Source organism: Schistocerca americana, chromosome 5, assembly GCF_021461395.2.
Source record: "Schistocerca americana isolate TAMUIC-IGC-003095 chromosome 5, iqSchAmer2.1, whole genome shotgun sequence".
In the NCBI taxonomy this organism is placed as follows: Eukaryota; Metazoa; Arthropoda; class Insecta; order Orthoptera; family Acrididae; genus Schistocerca; species Schistocerca americana.
In genome coordinates this window covers 400,565,453-400,574,956 of record NC_060123.1, presented here as the reverse complement: position 1 = coordinate 400,574,956, position 9,504 = coordinate 400,565,453, and the positions used below count along the sequence as shown (strand labels likewise).

Here is a 9,504-nt window from a genome sequence, read left to right as displayed (position 1 = left end):
GCGCGGACAGCCAAATATATAGTGGAAATGTGTCCATGTGCAAATGTAGCAGTTGTCGCACCATAACCAGAGTCCTGCCACCGCAACATTTGCATCACTATAGGCAAAGTTTACAGCACAGGTCGCAGATCTGTATGCAAGTACCAACCGACGTCGACGTCGTATCTCACCAAAGGGTCATAGCCACTCACCATCAACCATAAGGGTATGCTGGTACCACAGACGATTCAGTATGGAGGCCAAGGAGTGTAACTTGCCATGTGAAATGGGAAGCAACGACAAGGGCCCAGCGGTGATGGCAACTGACTCAGATAAGGGCCGCTGCCTTTTCGTCGCTTAGCAATACATGAAAGAGCTGTTCTTGGTAGACACTCGAGCAGATGTGTCAGTTTACCTGGCCAAATGTCTACCTCACTGTAGTCGTGACGACTGTCACCTGTTTGCCACTAATGGCTCCACCAATCAAACGCATGGACAGGTGATTCATAGTCGCCGATGTAGTGCATCTGATATAAGGAGCAGACTTCTTGTCATACTTTGGACTACTTCCAAACCTCAGACACAGCTGTCTTCTGGACACAAAAACCAACCTAAGCAGTAAGGGTCGATTTCATCATAATGACTGTGCCAGAATACGAACAGTGAGTGATTCACTGTATATCACACTCTTTCAGCAGTATCCAGAGATTGTGTAGCAGTCACCCAGACTTGCCCCAGTACAACACAATATGGTGCACTATGTATTAACAACTTCTGGACCACTGATCCACGAATGACCAAGGCATTTGAAAACAGTAAGTTTGAAGCAGCAAAATGGGAGTTTGCCTTCATGGTGGTACAGGAAATCTGCTGACCATCTTGTAGCAGCTTGTCTTCGCTTCTCCACTTCATACTAAAGAAAATGGATGGCACTCCAAGTGATGTGATCAAGGCCTCGGACTTTGTTACGAAACTGCGGTCGCACATATAGCAATTGCGCCCGGTGGCACCGAGAGAATGGCAGTCCCATCATTCATTTGTATTCCGCGAGTTGTCACATACGAGTGCAGGCGCCACCCAGCAGAGGTCAACCAACGGTGCTGGTGACGCTGTAAGAAGCGAAAGTAAGTGGTTACGAGGTCGGGGCGTCGTGTTCAGTTCAACCAACGGTACTGTTGACACTGGGGGGAGGGGGGGGGGAGGGGGGAGGTGATAGTGGAATTTTATCTTGCTGCATAGTGCCGCTTGTGAAAGAAATGTATGAGACGTTATGTAGTCATAGTGTTCTATGTTCTTTGGTTTTACTAATGGTTGTTACGTGTAGCCAGAAGTGTATTTTATTCATTGTCTCTGTAGTGGCGCTTCGTAAATGTTGAAACAAATCTTGTCAAATCCTCAACAATGTCACGATTGATTCACAGAATAATTTGTGCTCTATACTTAGCATATAAAGGGCAACTATTATAATTTGAAATTATAATTTAAAACGTAGTTTATGTTCTCAGGGAATTACACATTTTTCCTCCAGTAAACAATACTTTCTAATATGAAAGCATACTTCATTTAGGTTCCAGAAAGCAACAAAAACAGTTATTGCTGTAATGACTATTGCAACTGTCAAAAAAAGAATAATACCAAAAAAAATCGAACATACCTCGCAACTAGCAACGAAGTTTTCCATTATAAAGAAAGCTTAAGATCTTATGGTGCTTACGTTTCGGAAACGTTACAAAGTATGATGCGGGTCTTTGGTAGCTTCTCCATCGTCACAAAATTCTTGGAATATCGTGTAGATGAAACAATCTTTATTACCCAAGTAAGCAAATACATCATTGTACACAAAACACAGCACAGTTACAGAATACATTCTGTAAGAATAATTACATCTATCTTCAATCTTTTTTCTGGATATGTGCGTTTTTTTTTTCTCTGAGCACGCGACAGCGATGATTCCGAAAAGAAACTCAGCAACTGTATAGCTCACAAAACCGTACACGAACTCTCTCGCTTTCCAAAAAAGCGCAGAATGACCTCTCGTCCCCGCCGTAGGAGCTACTAGTATGGCGTGGCACTGCAGGCAGTGCTGAATAACGTGTCACAGTCTCTCTATGTATTCCCTGTCTCCTTGTGTTATGCTGTTACCCGTAAAGATAGGCCGTCTACACTCTGTTTTTGTGCATATCTTGTGGAAGCTCATTGATCAGTGTTTACCTGAGGTACTGTTTTAGCTATTTTGTTGTTGTAGTAATGTTGTTGTGAGAAGCAGAAGAGGAAGGAAAAGGTGTCAGCTGATCGAATAATATGTGTATGAAAAGGTACGAGTAAAATGGATTATTGACGAAATTGAAGAGGAAGCATAAAACCTGAATTTATGTTTTGTTTACGAGCTGTTGCTCTCTACCTGTTGACTGTTCGATAGCTGGTTTGAATCCAAGTTACTGTTATCCAAAGAGGTACTTATTTTATAAAAATGAACTGATTAGATGTGTTGTCCATTGGCGAAAGTGAATGATTTGAAATTAGGTTTACTGATGAGAACTATAGTCAAAATGTATACCGATTTGAGACTTTACCTTTGTTGCTTTTACAAGTATATTTTCCAAATCAGCGTACCTTAACCGACGTCTTATGCATCAACACCAGGCATCCTCAGATCCAGATAGACCCTTTCATGGTGCCACGGACGACCACACCTGAAATAACTTATAGATGCCGTCACAATATTTTGGTGCTATAATCAGTAGGCTGCTATGCAGCAGCATGTGTAATGTTCGGAACATTTGCAACTAATGAAAACCTGGAACAAAATAGAGGTAAATTAATGAGCAGTTTTACCATTCCGTCATTTTTGAGACACATGGGTTGGTGCTGTGGTCGAACACTATCCAAGAAAGGCATTTGATTTGATTTTGAGTTTAGTTGTCGGTACCGCTGTGAACATGTTAGGGTACACAATAGCCATTGTACCGTGTGTTATTTGTGTCATATTAGTCGGTCTACGGAACAACGCGAGCCATCGATATATTCTTGTATTAATAAGAAAGACGTTATACGTTGTGTCCGTGGCGCCGTGAATGTTTTTATGTTTTAAATGAAGTTGTATTTACGGTTGTGTGTTTTGTTTATAATACGTTGGTTAATCTAGTAGGTGGTGGCTATAATTTTGTTTGCTGTTGGATATAGATAACGCCTCGACAGAAGCGTCCGATCCCACGCGTCGGCTTTGACCCATGACGTAAGGGTGTTGTCGTGTGTGACGTCATGACGGCGCGGAGTATGGTTTGTGTGTGGCTGTCTCCAGTTCTGTTTTATCTTATTTTATTTACTTTTCTGATCTGTTCGTTCTATCTCGTGAGATTTTTTTTAAATTTAAAAACACTTATTACTTATTTTAATTATCTGTTTCCTCCAATTTCTGTTTTAGTTTATTATATTTATCTCTCTGATCTGTTCGTTCTATCCCGTGAGATGTTTTTTTTAAAGACAAAAAACACTAATCAGCTACTGAAGCATCTTTATCTTTTATGGGTTGCAGGGGTTACGACCCCTGGGGAGGTGGGTGGGTATTCATGCATGGCTGTCTTCACTTACACGTTGTAGCTACGCAAGGCGTCTAAATTTGTTTATATTTAGTTTGCCCCCCGCCCAAAACACCCCATTTCCCGCGCTTGCCCCGTTAGTGTCATTAGGCTTCTTGTGGAAAGAGTGTGTGTGTGTGTGTGTGTGTGTGTGTGTGTGTGTGTGTGTGTTTTTCCGCCATATTTGTGACGTCATGGGTCAAAGCAGACGGGCGGGATCGGACGCTTCCGTATTTCCGATAACCATTGAGAAGGACGACGTTTTGTATTTTTTTAATTTACGGCACTCGAAAGACATTTCTTATGAGTCTGCAATGACGTCATCGCTACATGAACGAGGTATCACGTTGTTAAATAGTTCACAATAGTTCCTCTATCTTCTATCGATTGTGTTGTAGATGGCGATATCATGGTGGAATAATTGGCTTGTTCAATCTCGCTTTGCTGTTGGACTATTCAAGACCTCTGGCTACACTGCACTACAGATGAGTACGTTACCTTATTATAAGATTTGTGAGAGCAATGTCAAAGGAAGTAGGCCCATGGTAGAGTTACTGCTGCGATAAGGCCTATAGTTACTCCACTGAAGATTTCTGTTGAATCATAACCAAACAGTAGTACATCTTTGTGATGAACATTCACTTTCTTGGCTCTGTGAAAATATGTGTTCTTCTTAAGTTAAAGTCTATTCACTGCATTTTTATGTATGAAATCAGGTACGCATGTATGCGTATTGTTTCAAAAATCTGTTTGACAAGAGAAATTAGAATACTTGCTTTAAATTAGATAAAAGTAAAGAAGAGAGCCTATGTACCTGCAGATGATGTACCTGTATGCCCATTTGGAAAATAGGCTGTGAGAATATATCAAAGAAATAAGTGCAAATTAAGGGAAAGATTATGGTGGCTGAGTGTGCATAAGAAAGAAATGAAATGAACACCCACTCAGTTACTAATTGCTACCATTTTAATGTAAGGGTACTAGTCACCATTGCCATTTTAGAGAATTGGTGAAAGGAGTGCAGACCTAATTGGGTGGCCACAAAAGTGCATTGTTGACTAGGAAAAATAAAAGGTGGGGAAATGTTCTTGAAAGACTGTTGTTATCCTGAGTGTAACTCATGTGATGAATAGTTACGGATAGCAGGACTGTGGATGAACAGAGGAAGGAAGTCTTCTCCAAACATTGATTGGTTTAGTCTGCTTGTACTGGAGTCATTGGTTTGACATGGTGGAATTCCATTATACTGCATGTTTATTGTATAGTGCAGAATTGGATTGTGAGTGGCAATTATTGTGTTACACTTATTGGTTGACTGTACTTTGGTGCTATAAATTTACATGCATGTAATGTATGCACTCTGATTTCAGCTTGTCTTAGTAACCTCATTTCATTTATTTATCCAGGGATCATCTTACAATGATATTGAATTTGTCATCATAATACAACGAAAATAAATAGCTAAAAATATATATACACATAGAAAATGTAAGTATACTTTATGAAGATAGAACAGGTGATAGGCATATGATTTCTTTGCAAAAGCATTACAGCATTGTTATGTGAAAAGGTGTTGTAATTATCCCCATTCATTATGAATCCCTTACTGCGAATTCTCTTCAAGTAATGCTTGATTATGTTATACACAGTACTTACAAACAACGTTTCAGCTGCCTGATTAAACCGATGTATTTTAGTAATCTTTTTCTTCATGTTGGGCAGTTTATTATATAGTTTTATTCCCTGATGGAAAATGCTGTTGAGTTATTTGTTTGTCCAAGCAAGCTCTAGCTCCATGGTTCCGTATATAACGATACGTACAATAGATTGATAGATGTACTCACTTGGTTCCGTTAGTATACTCAGTTTTTTTAAACAGTTCTGTACAATGAGTCTGACTACTACTACATGTAGTTATATGGTGTGATTCTGCAGAACTTTATGTATGCTACACAATCTAGAGATTTATAATCTATGCTTAATGCAACAGTATGTTCCCATTTGTAAATATCCTTGAGAGTTTCATTTGAGTTCTGGTGTTTTATCAGTGACTATGATGTTGCTGTCATCAGCAAAGATAACTTTTTCTTCATGTCTTATACTTCTTGAAAAGTCATTGATATGCAGGATGTTTGTTGTAACTTGGAATAACTAAATGTCTCATCATATGAAGGAGATGGGGGGGGGGGGGGGGGGCAATGATCCAGATGTAATGTCTCCCTTTTCCATATAATACATCAGTCTGTACTAAAACTGGCCAACCCTCCCTCCCCCCCCCCCCATATGGGGATCCCCCTTTATTGCAGATTTTTTTCATCCATTCATGGTCAATAGCACTGGAATCAGCATGAGACTTACAGCAGATAGATGAAAGAACAGACTGAAATCAGTCACCTTGATGATGAGTTTCTAGAGGGCTCTTCAAAATAAAGCGTCCTGGTGGTATGAGGATTCTCCGAAATCAACCGCAAAAAGAACAGAACTTACATTATGCATTAAATGTAGCCTGTTTTCCAAACTTTTAAACTACTAAAAACAAAGGTTTTACTACGCAACCAAATTTATAAAAATGGAACCAAATGAGTCATTTCTTAATTCCTAAAATCAGAAAAATTGAATATTGTCAATTAGTGTGCCAGGTAGCCTAAACGGAAAAAAATGTCTTTGCTAAATCCTAGGAATTTTTTGGCATGGAATCATTGTCTGCAATAAAAATGGGGGGGGGGGGGGGGGCTCCCATTTGAAAATAAATAGTTGACTATTCCTGTTGTGTAAGTTGTGGGGTGATCAGTTTTAGCATAGACAGATGTCTCACTTGAAAATATTGGGGTGAATCCATATGAAGTGGTCCAATGATGGTTGCTTGGCCATTTTTAAATATTTTAATTTTTTATATATGATCGCCCTGTATTTGAGAAGTTCAAAACAGCTTTGTAAAATAACTATCTTGCACCTTTACTGGATGGCGGCCATTTTTATTTGTAGGCGTGCGACGATTTTTCAATCTTGAGACATTAGCACAAATTTAAATATCTCTGCACTGGGTTGAGTTACAACATTTCAATTGATGAATTTTTCTCGGGTTATCAGCAGAGTGGTGGTATCATCTTGTCGTAATGTTTCAATGAGTTTCGAATCCATCATCTTCTGGTGAAGTGTTGGGATGCTGTGTTCTGCATATCTACATAGCTGCTTGGCCGTCATCCCCTTCTGTAGGCTGGCCAATCCCGCTCCTCCTGAAGGGGGTACTGCATTGTTGGTGGTGGGGGACTGCGGCCCGGTGTGGAGACCCGGTGGCTATCCAATCTGTCTGCAGATGCCACTGTCTTCAGATCGGAGCGTTCCTGACGTATTTTGTCAATTGCAGGATTCCACGCTTCACTGAACTGAAAACCGCTATCCCTGTTTATTAAATTGTTGTGCAGACATATCTCCACTGCTTCTTTATAGATCAAGTGCCAGAAACTGCAGACGCTGCACAGCTTCTTCATTTTTTCAAATTCAAAGGTGTGCCCCTCGATAATGCTATGTTCTGCTACCACGGACTTGTTTATCTGTCCTAGTCGTACGTTCCTGATGTGTTCAGTACAGCTTTGGGAGATACATTGTTGTGTCTGCTCGACATATTCCATCCCACTATTACACTCAATATTGTAAATGCCCAGCGTCTGCAACCTCAGCTGGTCTTTGGTTGAGCCAAGTATATCTTTAACTTTTTGCGGTGCCCGAAACATGGTCCTTATTTTGTGCTTCTTTAATATTCCTGCAATCTTGGCTGTCAGCGGTCCAGCAAATGGCAGAAACGCCACACGTTTTGCTTCATCTTCTTCTGGTTTCTCCTCCTGCCTCTTGTCTGCAAACCGAGCGGGGTGGCGCAGTGGTTAGACACTGGACTCGTATTCGGGAGGCCGACGGTTCAATCCCGCGTCCGGCCATCCTGATTTAGGTTTTCCGTGATTTCCCTAAATCACTCCAGGCAAATGCCGGGATGGTTCCTCTGAAAGGGCACGGCCGACTTCCTTCCCAATCCTTCCCTAATCCGATGAGACCGATGACCACGCTGTCTGGTCTCCTTCCCCAAACCAACCAACCAATCTTGTCTGCAAGCAAGATGAGTATTATTTGCGTCTTGATGTATCCGTTCGTTCAGAAGGTTTCCCGCAGATGTGCTAACTCATGCGTCAAACTCTCGCTGTCACAGATCGACCTGGATCTTTGTACTAAGGTCTTTAGTACCGAGTTATGTTCTGCTGGATGGTGGCAGCTCCAAGCATTAAGATATAAGTCCGTGTGCATTTTCTTTCTGTAGACCGAGTGTCCTAATGTACCGTCTGGATTTTTCTTGATCAAAATATCCAAGAAGGGAAGGCAGCCATTCTCTTCGCTTCTACCTCCATGGTGAATTTGATGCTTTCATGTATGCCATTGAGACGGCGTGGGAACTCCTGTGGTTTTTCCTTGCCATGGGACCACACTACAAAAGTATCGTCTACATATCTGTAGAACACCTTTGGTTTATGGCAGGTTGTGTTCAGAGCCACATCTTCAAAGTTCTCCATGTACAAACTGGCAATACCTGGGGCCAGGGGGGAACCCATGGCAACACCATCTGTTTGCTCATAGAATTTCCCGCCACATTTGAAGTTCGTTGTGGTTAACACGAGACGAAAGAATCTGAGTGTGTCTTCATCGAAGTGATCTTCGAGGAGAGCTAAGGAATCATCCAGCGGCACCTGGGTGAAAAGAGAAGTGACATCAAAGCTGACTAGTAGATCATTCTCGTCCAGGTATAATCCTTGGAGTACCTTAACAAATTCGGCCGAGTTCTTGACATGGTGAGGGCAGTGACCCATGAGTGGTTTTAACGGCTGTGCTAGGTGTTTGGCTACACCATGCGTCAGAGAATTTATGGTGTTCAGTTTAGGACGTAGTGAGACATTCTCCTTATGGATCTTCGGGAGGCTAAACAGTCACGGTGGAGCTGGGGTTCGAGGCTAAATCTTCCTGACGGTGTTTCTGTGAAGTCCTGAGCTATTGAGAAGATTGATGGTCTTGCGTGTAACAGAAGTAGTCGCGTCTTTTGCCACTTCTTTGTATGCTGGATCTTGTAGTAAGGTGTCGATCTTCTGCCAGTAATCTTCTGACTTCAGTAGGACTGTCGCATTCCCTTCGTCTGCTGCTAAGACCACTATATCCTTATCATCGCGAAGGCTCAACAGTGCCTTGCACTCTTCTGCTTTGTTAAGGTACACCGTGGGTTCTGCCTGGATGAGAAGGATCTGCTAGTCAGCTTTGATGTCACTTCTCTTTTCACCCGAGTGCCGCTGGATGATTCCTTAGCTATGCTCGAAGATCACTTCGATGAAGACACACTCAGACTCTTTTGTCTCATGTTAATCACAACATACTTCAAATGTGGTGGGAAATTCTATGAGCAAACAGATGGTGTTGCCATGGGTTTCCCCCCTGGCCCCAGGTATTGCCAAATTGTGCATGGAGCACTTTAAAGATGTGGCACTGAACACCGCCTGCCATAAACTCCATAAACTAAAGGTGTTCTACAGATACATAGACGAATGGCATACATGACAGCATCAAATTCACCATGGAGGTAGAAAAGAAGAAAATGGCTGCCTTCCCTTTTTGGATATTTTGATTGAGAAAAATCAGGACAGTACTTTGGGACACTCGGTCTACAGGAAGAATACGCACACGGACTTATATCTCAATGCTCGGAGCTGCCACCATCCATAAGAATGTAACTTGGCACTAAAGACCTTAATACATAGAGCCAGGTGGATCTGTGACAATGAGAGTTTGCCGCACGAGTTAGCACATCTGCAGGAAACCTTCTGAAAGAACGGCTACACCAAGACACAAATAATACTCGCCTTGCATGCAGACAAGAGGCAGGAGGAGAAACCAGAAGAATATGAAGCGAAACGTG

General features: G+C 41.8%; 1 protein-coding gene across 3 annotated transcripts in view; it reads left to right on the top strand.

The window, feature by feature from the left end:
* Window positions 1-2,165: 2,165 nt before the first annotated feature.
* Window positions 2,166-9,504, top strand: part of LOC124616777 (integrator complex subunit 14) — a 76,224-nt gene continuing 68,885 nt past the window's right edge. For 2 of the 3 annotated variants that reach the window (XM_047145172.1, XM_047145171.1), the window contains exon 1: window positions 2,166-2,294. The gene's annotated coding sequence lies outside the window, so the exon portion shown is untranslated. The remainder of the gene's footprint in view (window positions 2,295-9,504) is intronic. The other variant, XM_047145175.1, reaches the window with a different exon arrangement.